The following is an 11714-nucleotide window of genomic DNA, read 5'->3' as shown; positions in this document are numbered from 1 at the left end:
AAACCTGCAATAAAAAGTGCAAAATAGTAGTTTGGAGGAAGCTTTGAGATTAAGAGGGACCATCCTTTGGCAAGGTCCAGGCCCTAGGGAGGAGCAAGGCATCCAGACGTGCTTCCTGCTGGCTCGTTCTCCACAGTGCCAGAGAAATACAGATCTCCTCCCAAAGTGACTGACATAAGTCTGTCTCCCTTCCATAGAGGTGAAGTGTATGTACATATGGTGTTCTTTGAAGATCTTTTTAGGCTTTAGAAAGTAGCAGAAGGGCAGTTTGAATGGCAGTGTATCTCCAGCAGAGCTACAACACCCTGTTGGACCCTGCAGAATTTCACAGCTCTGAAAAGCCTGAGCAAGCCCAGCGTAGCCTTGCGCCGTGCTAACAACTTTAGAGCACAGCGATATTTTTACCGGCCTGGTCCTGCACCTATTGGAGTGAACAGCAAGCTTGTTCTCACATCTGTATGACTGCAGCTTGCTCTCCAGAGCAAATGCTCGCCTGATCCACAACCAAAAGCAAGATGTTGAACAGCTAGGGAGGGTACGAGCTGGAGAGGTGGAATAAAACCTGTGTGACTCATGGCTGTCAGAGAAGAGACTCAGCGCAGGCTACCTTACTCTGGACTTGCTTAGAGACTAGCTTTCTTAGGGCCCGATTCCGGCAGTGATGAGACATTTGGTCACTATTTTACTATTTTACATAGTGATGATGATGATGAGGGGAGCTGGGGTAAATACCTGTGCTCTGGCTAGCCGCTCTTGTCCTGCCTCTACTTCCAACATACAACTGCCTTCACTAAATTTGCCTGGAACACGGCCTCCATAAGGTGAGATAACTGGGACTTGAACAAAGACCCATTGCAGAAACAAACTCATTCATTTCTACATTTCTCAAAAACAAATAGACAAACACAGCTATCTGAATGATACAGGTGTCTTCTGCATTATTATTCCTTCTTGAGACATACAGAAGTAACAGCTCAAATGTAGCTCGGGGACAAGCAGCAGTCCTTCACCTCCTCGCATATGCCTTGTCTGAAAGCTCCTCAGGCACCAGAGCCACTGAAACACAGATTTACTGGCTCAGAAGTTTTCTGGCAGGCCACAAACACAGCAGGGGCTAATCTTAGACCAGTAACAGTCATTGCAAAGTCTGATGTCCTCTTATCAGCCTGAATACAGGCCATGAAACAGAATATGTTTCAGCTGCTCCCAGCCTAGCAATTATCAAATGCACATAGGTGATCTCACTGCCTGAACTCAAAAGAAAGGGTAGAGGTGCTGGGCCCTTCCATATTTGGTGGGTTCTGGTGCTCCCTGAAAATTGTGAGTTTTCCCATTAATTTAAAAAGGGACAGGACAATGCACAGCAAACTTTGCCCGGTTGCTGCAAGTGACAAGTGTGAGTAGAACTGGTACTGAAACCACCCACGCATCACCCTGATTTAATTCTGGTGCTTGCACCTTCTGAATGAGTGAAACATCATTGCTATAACATTACAAACACTTGCATGTTTTGTACTTTGTTCTAATTTTAAAAATGCATCCTGTACAAGAAAAGGCAACATTGGCAGCTGTTTATTAATTGCAGAGTGTGTAAAACTGGAGTATGGAAAAAATGAAACACTGTCTCATTCTGTGTCTAAAATTTTTTTTCAAGCTAGCTGATTACACACAGCATTTTTCATCCTTTTTTGCACTGAAAAGTTCAGTGAACAGTGATCCTTTTGCAGCAGGACAGTTTTGCAAAAGTATGCAGCTCTCAGGGTTCTGCATTGCCTTGCAGTAATTTTACCCCCTTGCTTAGGAATTAATTTTGTTCCTCTCCTCTTCTGTGCAATAGTGTTCTGTGTATTCCTGCACAAATTTAATGCCAGACAGTTGTAATAGGCCCAGGTGTTTCACACCTGCCTCCTAAAAGGGATAATGTAAAATTCTGCACGTATAAGCCCCCAAAAGAGCGAGTGATAAGAAGAACAGAGTGAAAGAGCTGCTGCATTGCCGAGGACGTTGCTGAGCTGAGGTTGCTGATCTCCTTCCCATGTAGCAGGAAAGCCAAGGAAAAACCTCGATTAGCCTCTTGTATTTTGTAGGTTGAAATCTTTAGTTTGAATGCTGTGCAATCCTTGTTTATCAACCTTCCCTTGATTCTACACCGAAAAGGCGGACAAGAGACTTGTCAAGCTGTCTTTCCTGAAGGGACTTCACACGCAGCCTGAAGCTGTCACCATATGCACTTGCCTTCGCTCGAGGGAATGACACAGTCTGACACTCCTGCTCTTTCCGTTTTGCTTACAAGATAAATGATTCCATGCTGAAATGAGGGCAGAAAGGCATATAGGTGTGAGCCAAGAAAAAAATGCCGGTGAGACTCCAGTGAAGACCAGCAGATCCTTCTACGTCCTTGTTTTACACCCCTGCTCCAGTACTTCCTCACACTGCCTTTTGCAATGATCATGAGAGACCCACATGCTGTAGTCAAAAAAATCCTTGTATGACCCACATGCTGTTGCCCATATCAGTCTTGGCTTAAAGTCACACAGCACCAGCACAAAACAGGCCAGAATGGCTGCGCACTGCTGCTATTGGAAGGAACAGCCACCACCAGTGATGTACCCAGTCTAAGTACAGACAGAAATTGTATTATATTACGCTGGCGGTAGTTTCCAGGTAGAGCTGGAGTAAAGTTAGAACAGCATAACCTCCCATGCATAAAGGCAGAGGCCAAAATAGCCTGGCTTTTGTGTGGGAATGAGGGAGAGGAGCCCAGCTTGTAGTCTTTCAGCAGGATAGCAAGCTTTGTGATCTGCTAGTCTGGCTCTGGGACTGGACCACGGCTATCATCTATTGGCTTCTCCCTCTGTAGCTAGACTTCTCTTCCTGTGGCTTCAGATCCACTACCTTTACACATGCCTGTGATAGCCAGGTGTAACTCTTCCCTGCCAGGAGACAGGGACTTCACCACAGTCTGTTGACCAGCAAATTTCCACTCAAGAAAACGTCTTGAAAGATGCGAGAGGGAGGGCAGTTTTCTCCTATGCTCTTATTGTGCATCGCCTAGAAAACTTTCAACTGAGACCTAAGAAACCGAAATTTCCCCGGACGAGCTGTAGCTAGCAGGAGGCCGGTGGGTCACCAGCCTGTGACTATGCTGAGGGTTGCACGCTGTGGCAGCGTGGCTCAGCAATGCCACCAGCTGGGCAGCATGGGCTGGCCCAGGTGCAGCACCTGCAGCCGGGACCCCATACCACTCACGGGGTACAGCTCAGCTGGGGGAGCTGGAGGAGACGTGCCCATTCTGTCCCAGACCTTCCCAGCCTATGCACCTGTCCTCGTGCCCCCTTTGCTATCACATCCCTGTTCCCTACTTTTCCCAATGCCTGTGATCTCTCTTTCACTGCTGGGATGTCAAATCCTGTTTCTAATTAGCAGCTCACGAGCACGGTCTGGGAAAGCACATCCTGAGATCAATTACCCCACCCCATGCTTCCAAGCAGGATGCTGGCATAGCACGCAGGGTGGTGGGCAATGGTAAGGGAAGAGGCAGGTTTTCCTCAGGTGTCTGTCAGGGCACATTTTCATTCATTAGGCTACACGCGGTACTTCGGAAGACACTGGGGAGTCTGTGAAATTTTTCTAGAAGACCTATAAAAGCCGAGGAAGAAAACAAGCCCACTGTCAGTAAATGTAAGTTTACATTTTGTATTAAGTCATAATTTACCATTCAGGGATCAGCACTTCCACAGGGAAACAGTTTAGGTGATAGTCAGAAACAAGAATGAAAGGCACTGGTGTGAAACTTAGGTAAAATATCAGCACAGCATTGATTCACTGGCCACCATGGCCTACAATCTCCAGACACTGGCTTTTTTTTTTTCTTTTAACTGAAAATGCCATTTCGTCACTGTTTCCCCGAGGATCCCACATCCCACTCATGCCCCACTGCTGACTTTTGTAGCTCTGTGCTCCCTGATGGATCTAAGAATCTCACAGACCTGACTCATCGCAATCCTTCTGGTGTAAAAGGGAGGCAAGCTGCCTTGTGCTAGGATTTCCTTATTGCTCCACATCTATCACCTGTCATCTTTGACTTTGAAAAACATATTTTGAAAATTAGCCTTTTTACTCCATTTGCACAGTGGCTAGGGTTGGATCCCTGACTTGACTGCCTGCATGTTATGATACTATACAGGGAGGCAGGCTGGGAGAATGCGCATGCACACGAAAGCCACCACTTCACAGAAGGGTCTGCACCATGCCCTGATACAGCTTTATCTGTTGGCTGGCTGGGTGTCTTAGCGTCCGTGTTACAGCAGTGGAAGAAATGGCATCAGTATAACTACACAGCCGTTTCCAGTATCCCTGTTCATGCACAGGAACAGCCACCCAGGTGTGAATACTGTAGTGCCTACAACCTAACTACACAGGTCTATATTCCTTTACATTGCTGCAGTTTGTCTTATAAAATACAAATGAGTGCTCTGATAGCTTTTTGCTGGTTTTTGTCTCTCCCAGTCCTCGGCCTGGGGGTGACAGGGTGGCCCAGTTCAGTTAGCAGATGCCTGTCCATAACCAGACACCTGACAGATACGGCCTCTGCCTCAGTCCTGTTTGTACTGGGGATTTTTAGTTTTCAGTAATATCAGTAGGGGAAACACTAAGGAATGATGTCATGTTTAATGCACATGTCAAAGTAAGATAACACGACACAATAAACTGTGGCACCAAGGAACCAGCTTTTGCTTAAAGCTTTTGCTTAAAAATTATCCTTCAGCTAGATTACTAAAACGTAGTTCATCCCTGCACCAAGGCTCAGCAGGAAGCCTATATGCTGCTAAATCATACTCAAACTTGCCTCTTAACATAGAATTACACTGCTTCAGCCACACAATCACTGGATTTATATGATTCCCTTGCTCATTGTTCATGATAAAGCTTTTTTACTTCTGGTTGTGCCCTGATAACTTGGGCACTTGTCTGAGAGTAGCTTGCAAAGCCCTACCTGGCTTAAGTTACACTCAGGAGCAGCTCAGAGGCATCCATCCATCTCTTTGGAAAACTGCATAAAGACACAGATGACACACAACCTGAGCTTTGAGCTGGGATGACTTTCTTCCAGGCTGAATTACCATTGGGTTAATAGCTAGTGAAGCCTCCTGTTGCAAGACTGTTTACAGCACTTTATACAGACACACATACCTCCCCCCTGTAATACATTTTTAGCGCTTCCGGAGAAGTCACTGTTAAAACAAAATTAAAATGAGTGGATTAGATTGGGGAATACAATTTCCACAACACTATTTATTACTTTTCTTTTTTGTTTTTATGACCTTTTAATATAAGGTTTGATGGCTTAACAATATTCTATTTCCATTGCTCAGGCTTTCTTGGGAGTAGCAGTAGGGTGGAGACCCCTCAGTTCTTTCTCAGTTGGGTTTAGAGATCCTTCTCTTGCACAGCTTTCCACTAAAGCTAAAGGAGCTGTGTCCACCTTGACAAAAATCAGAGCTTTTGACTGCTAATTACAGTGACCTACGACACTTTCTTTTGTATTCTGGGACACAATCTCACCTCACTGACACTTTTTCTACCTGGCAGGGACCCTACCTGGCAGGAAGGGTCTGCCAAATCAAACTCCAATCCTTTGCCAATACTTTTTCCCATACAAATATGATCTTACATATGCTAAAATTGCATTTAGTTTTAGAATTTCTTGTGAAAAAGTGTCCTGGTTTCAGCTGGGAAAGAGTTAATTTTCTTCATAGTAGCTGGTATGGGGCTGTGTTTTGGATTTTTGCTGGAAACAGCGGTGATAATGTGGAGATGTTTTAGTTGTTGCTAAGTAGCGCTTACACTGGTCAAGGACTTGTTCAGCTCCCCGTGCTCTGCCGGGTGCACAAGGAGCTGGGAGGGGGCACAGCCAGGACAGCTGACCCCAACTGACTAAAGGGATATCCCACACCATATGGTGCCATGCTCAGTATATAAAGCTGGGGGAAGAAGAAGGAAGGGGGGGACGTTGGGAACGACGGTGTTTGTCTTCCCAAGTAACCGTTACGCGTGACGGAGCCCTGCCTTCCTGGGGATGGCTGAGCACCTGCCTGCCCGTGGGAAGCAGTGAATGAATTCCTTGTTTTGCTTTGCTTCCGCGCGCAGCTTTTGCTTTCCCTATTAAACTGTCTTTATCTCAAACCATGAGTTGCCTCACTTTTACTGTTCTGATTGTCTCCCCTGTCCCACCAGGGGGGAGTGAGCGAGCAGCTGCGTGGTGCTTGGTTGCTGACTGGGGCTAAACCACAACAATAAGTCATACCTTTAAGACCATAGACAGTTTGTGTTTTTTAATTTAGGTCTCACATTAGTAAATCCTCCCTTTCCCTTGCCATTTTCTTTTTCTTTCCTTGCTCAAAGAGACAACTGCTTGTTTGCTGTTATACCCTGGAAAGAACAGTGATGTATTGTTTAAGATAGCAGCTCAAACACATAAGCCCTTGATTGCTGTAGGACGAGTGTTTTATGGGTGTTTGCTAATAGATTCCTGCTTGGGGCCCTTGGGGTCTTCAATTTCATTTTGTACCAATGGCAAATTATGCTGAAGAGTCAGGTGTAATTGGTGGTTGAGTCATTTGATAAGTTAATGGTACCGCACTCTTTAGCCTTCCCTAAATTCGCCTTACCATCAATCTTCATGGCACAACATCAACATCATTACTGAGGTTTGTATTTCACGGCAGGGCAGAAGTAATTTTTCACCTATTACATCCCTTGCACGTTCCTACCCGATAACCTGTCTCCCCTGCAATGTTTTCACTTTCTTTTTACTCTAAAGTAGTTTGGTTCAATTCTGGCTGGGTACACTGCCTGGCTGTACCTGGACTCCTTACTGGGGCTTGCACCATGCACCTTAGAGAACATCAGTGGATAAATCCAGGTGCACACATTTCTGAGTTGGCCCATACATTTCTGTAGGTTTGCAAAGACATTTTATTACTTTTGTAAAATACTTCTTTTTCTCTTGGTTGGTCTTATTCCGCCTTGTTGCTTAAAAAATAAGGAGGGGGGGGGGGGAAGCCCACAATAACCCCCCCCCCCAAATGCAAATAACAAAATTAAGCAGCATGTAGTTACTCTGCAGTTGCAAGGCCCCCTTGCCTTCCTTGAGGGCCCAGAGTTGATGCCACTCCTTTTTGGAAATCTCCTTTCCATTCTAATTTTGTTTTAATGACGCCTGCGTGCTTTTGAGTTACAGTGCTGCCCACTATTATTAGCATTTGCAAGGTGGCAACGAAAAGTTAACGCGCTCCACGAGTGTGGCCCTTTCCAGGGCCATGCCCCTTCGGCGGTGGAGAGCAGCCCTGCTGGAAAACGCAGCTGAGCGTCCCACTGCCCCCGGTCTCTCCACTTCTGTTTAATAAAGCGACCACCGCGAAGCCGCAGGGGCAGGAGGCGCCCCGGGGACACGCGTTTCTGAAGAACCCAAGTGCTGTTACGAGCGCCACCAACTGCAAAGCTAAAGCAATTGCAAGCACCCCTCAAGCTGCCGAGTTCGGTGCGCACCTTGCTGCAAGAGACTTACACGAACTGCAAATCCACGCATGAAGACAATAAAACGCAACACCGGTACCCCGTGTGTAAGTGCTGTGCTGCTGTTTTGATATTTAGTTCCCGCTCAAGAAGCCAGCTATGAATTAATCTTCACCTTGACTACCTCTGGCATTGCTCTCCATCTGAATCCACCTCCGATCATTCTCCTGAAAGTATCTGTGGCTGATTAAAGCTCTGTACTGACAGGGCACATTAATCAGATGAAAAGAAGAGCTGACGAAAGACATTTCAGGAGTTAATATCTGTAACACTTACTCACAGTCACTTTGCTCTGTCAGAATAGGAACTTCATTATGAACATGAAGGCACAGAACACGTGTTTAAGACAGGCTGTTTCTAGTTCATTAAATCAGGTCTCACCTTCAGGGCCAAAAAGTTACAACTGTGGTGTCATCCCAGAAGAATCTCGGGAAGCAACATCCAACTGGTTAGCATCTATCCCCTGCTTAGATGCGTTTACCCACTAATGTCAGCCTGCAACCAGAAGCCTTTACACACGGCAGCATTCACACCTGAACTTCACACCTGAAGGACGAAATTTTCATACCTGAATACAGACACTCATCATTTCTCTAAAACTTAATTTCAGTGGCAAGAGGTTTTCCTTATGACTGTGAAAAATCCAGAAAAGGATAAAACTGTTCTTTTTTTTTCCCAGGATATAAAGTTGTCGCTCATTCAAGGAAGAGATGCAGTAAACTTGTACAGTCATTTTGAAGCACTTACCTTTCATTTTGGCTTTAGTTTCGGCGTGAACCCAAGACACTAACAGTTTTATTATACTTATTTTTCTTGGTCAGCAAGGAATTACATAATCCTTAACACTTCTTAGTTTTCAAGTCTTCTGTCTCCAGTGGATCAAAAGTACCACCTCTGCCAAATTATTGTATATTCATGGTTCTGTGATGACTCCCGAGTGACTAGAGGCAGTTACCCTAACTGCATTTTAAAATACAGGATTATAAATATCCACTGATATAAGTATCAGTTCAAAATCCTGTTTTCTTTGGTACCTAAGCCTTGAAATAAGAAGTAGTAATGGAAAATGGTTTCTTGTTTATAGGCTAGATATTACTATCTGCTATGGGAAAAAATCTAGGAACTACTGGACAATTAAAAAAAAAATCCCCCCCCCCCTTTTTTTTTTTTAAGATTACGGTGTACCAACCCCAAGTATTCACCAATTCTGAGTCAGGCTGCAAATGTCACCAGATTGGCCTGCAAATAATATTTTTTCTTCTTTACAAAAGGGTTAATTTTATTTGTCAGACATTTTTCAAGTCTAACAAAACCCTGCCTTTCATATAGAATGATTAGAAACTTACTTTAGATAAGTTGTTCTGCAAAAAGTATAATGTCCTGTAGAGTCCATACCGCATCCTTTAAACTGAAGTCACTCTTGTTAGCCGCCATGACTTTATGATGTCCTCCCCCTCTTTCCCTCCGTATTTGTTCATCCCCACAATTTCTCATCCTCTTCCACGCCAAGGGCAGGAGGTAGCAGGTATCTGGATTGCTGAGTGATACACAGGTTTATCACACCTAAAGCGTGCTGACTGCTTGGCTCGCTAAGTGGTCAGCAGGAAGGCCAAAGTAGGTAGATCATGCTGAAACCTTTCTCATCAGCAGAATAATTTTATCAATTCCCATCTTTTCCTCCTGGAAGCTGATAGTCTTCAAAAAGCTTGTATAAACTCGATTTTTTCCCCCTCAGATTTCTGCCCTCAGAAAAATTTAGTTATTCCAAAACAGAAAAACAGCATGGTCACGTTTGCTTCTTTTCTTAAAGAAACTACATTGAAAACAAAAAGCAGAGATTCCCTCAAATCTGAAGACAGATTCTATCAAGAAATTTGCGATAAAAATCCCAGAAGTTAACAATGTGCCTGAATCTGAATTTTTTTTGTTTAGGTTTTAATCTGCATTTGGTTAAAAGAAATGCTGGATAGTAATTTAAAAATCACCCCTTAAGACTAAAGATATTATCTGTAAGAAAGAGTGAATGACTTTCTATGTTTTAGGGAGCGCAGCTCTTACTGGCAGATAGAGTTGTCCATCACCACCAGGACTTCGAAAATATTTTCTCATTGTTCCTCATTTAAGCGATGTGCGCACATTACAACTTGTTACAATGTATCTATTTATAACTGTATTTATAAAATACACCTCTATTTTATATATATATATAAATTTACAGACACTTAAATGTGTTACAAAGTTTTTATGCCTTCATGTACCTCCACAACAGTCCTCAGCGTAGATTTTGCTGGCTATTCCCAAGGTCAGTGACAAGCAGGTAGTAAATCCAGATGAGCATGAAATAAGCGTGCAGGAAAAAGTTACCAGATCCTTTTTAATATAATGATTTATTTCTGATTCCAGTGTAAATCAACTAAATATTCTCATCTTAAACAATAAATAACCCGTACCGATATTGTTTCGCAAAACACTAGTCTCTCAAACTGCCTGCTTCCTAGAAAGTTTTCTGCTGAGATCCCAGCCAGCTGAACAGCCTTAGAAGCACCACTGGTTGGAGGTAAGGAACTCCCAAATCAATCACAGATTATTCTTCTGTCAGGTCTGCCTAAAAACATTTCTTCTACTGTGTGGCAACAGACGGCAGCGTGCTATATAACCTTTACCTTGGATTTCTGAAAGCAGCGGACTAAGAGCCGATACCGACACAACTTCAGGAGTGTTTCAACGTTTTAATTTGTGTTGTTTTACAGGTATAAAAGAAAACCTGTGTATCAGATCTTGCATACTCTTATACACGTGAATAATCCTTACTGATGAAACCTTCGTGTGACTTAGGACTACTCAAATGAGTACAGCTTTTAATGGTAGCCCTATACCCATATAATATTGAACACATGTGCTTCTAACATTCATAGAGGAGAGTAAAACTACAGTAAACTTGCAGCAAGAGACCAGCCATCCACACACGTACACCCTGTGTAGCTAATACTATCCCTCTCTTAGTGCAGCCACTGGGTGTATTGAAGATAACACTGTCTAGCCTGTCATTGTCCTGGGAGAAACTGCCTCTCCTAGCATTATAGCATACTTCAGAAAGATAAGCTTGTCCTCTAAAACACTGGTCTTAACAGAGCATCTTTGTCTCTATGACTCCCTCTCGTACCTTAGTTCTACCAGCAATGCCAGCACAGCTAGGTCAAAACATACATAGAGCAGCAATACTGTTAGTTAATGGGCACTCCATGCTGTGATGACGTGAGGCACAGCAAAAGCAATGGTCCTCATGCTGATGGCGTGTTTAAACTGTATTTGCACGACAGTAATACGACCCACACAAATATTTTTTTTCTCTCCTAACAGTGATTTCAATATCCAGTTCCCCATGCATGCACTTTAGGAGATTGGTACAAAAACAGGAAGTAATATAACACACTCTCTAAAAATATGCATATACGATAGTCTTCATCATCGATATGTGAGGTTAAATAGTACCTCACTACGTATACATACCAGACTCCTAGCTGCGTAGAGTCTCCTAACTGTTGACTTCACAGTAGCACAAGCATTTCACTGGCTGAGGTTTGGGAAGCTTCCATTGTTTCCACATAGCAAAATCACAAATGCACCATCACATACTGCGCCCGAAGTTTGCTTTAAGGATTTGAGAGCTTTCTTTAGATATGAAGTACTTCTATATATGAAGCCACTTTTTTTTTTTGCCCCAAATTCTAACATTTCAGACTTTGGTATGTCTGTAGACAGGCAACAACTATAATTCTCTGATTACTGATGAGCATCCAACTATCAAGTCAGATACTCAGTTTTAGCTAAGACACCTGAAAATTTGGCCCTGTGTGCTGAACTCTGCAGGTCTGGAAGCAAGGATTACATTCTCACTTGCTCCTTTAACTCACTACTGGGAAAAAAAAATCTGAAATACTCTTCTTCAACTAGAAAAGTACAGAGAAATATTACACTGTACTTCTTCACAGAGAAGTACAGAGAAATACTGTAGTGTCTTAAAGGAGTCACTTCACTATTTTGTGCTCCTCAGAGAGAGAAATTAGAAGTGAGATATTTGGTGTCTTCCCAGATACGTGAGGTACATTGGCAAGCTCAGGCCCAAAATTCCCATT

This window comes from Phalacrocorax aristotelis, chromosome 1 (assembly GCF_949628215.1).
Source record: "Phalacrocorax aristotelis chromosome 1, bGulAri2.1, whole genome shotgun sequence".
Taxonomy (NCBI): Eukaryota; Metazoa; Chordata; class Aves; order Suliformes; family Phalacrocoracidae; genus Phalacrocorax; species Phalacrocorax aristotelis.
Note: the sequence above shows the minus strand (reverse complement) of the source record.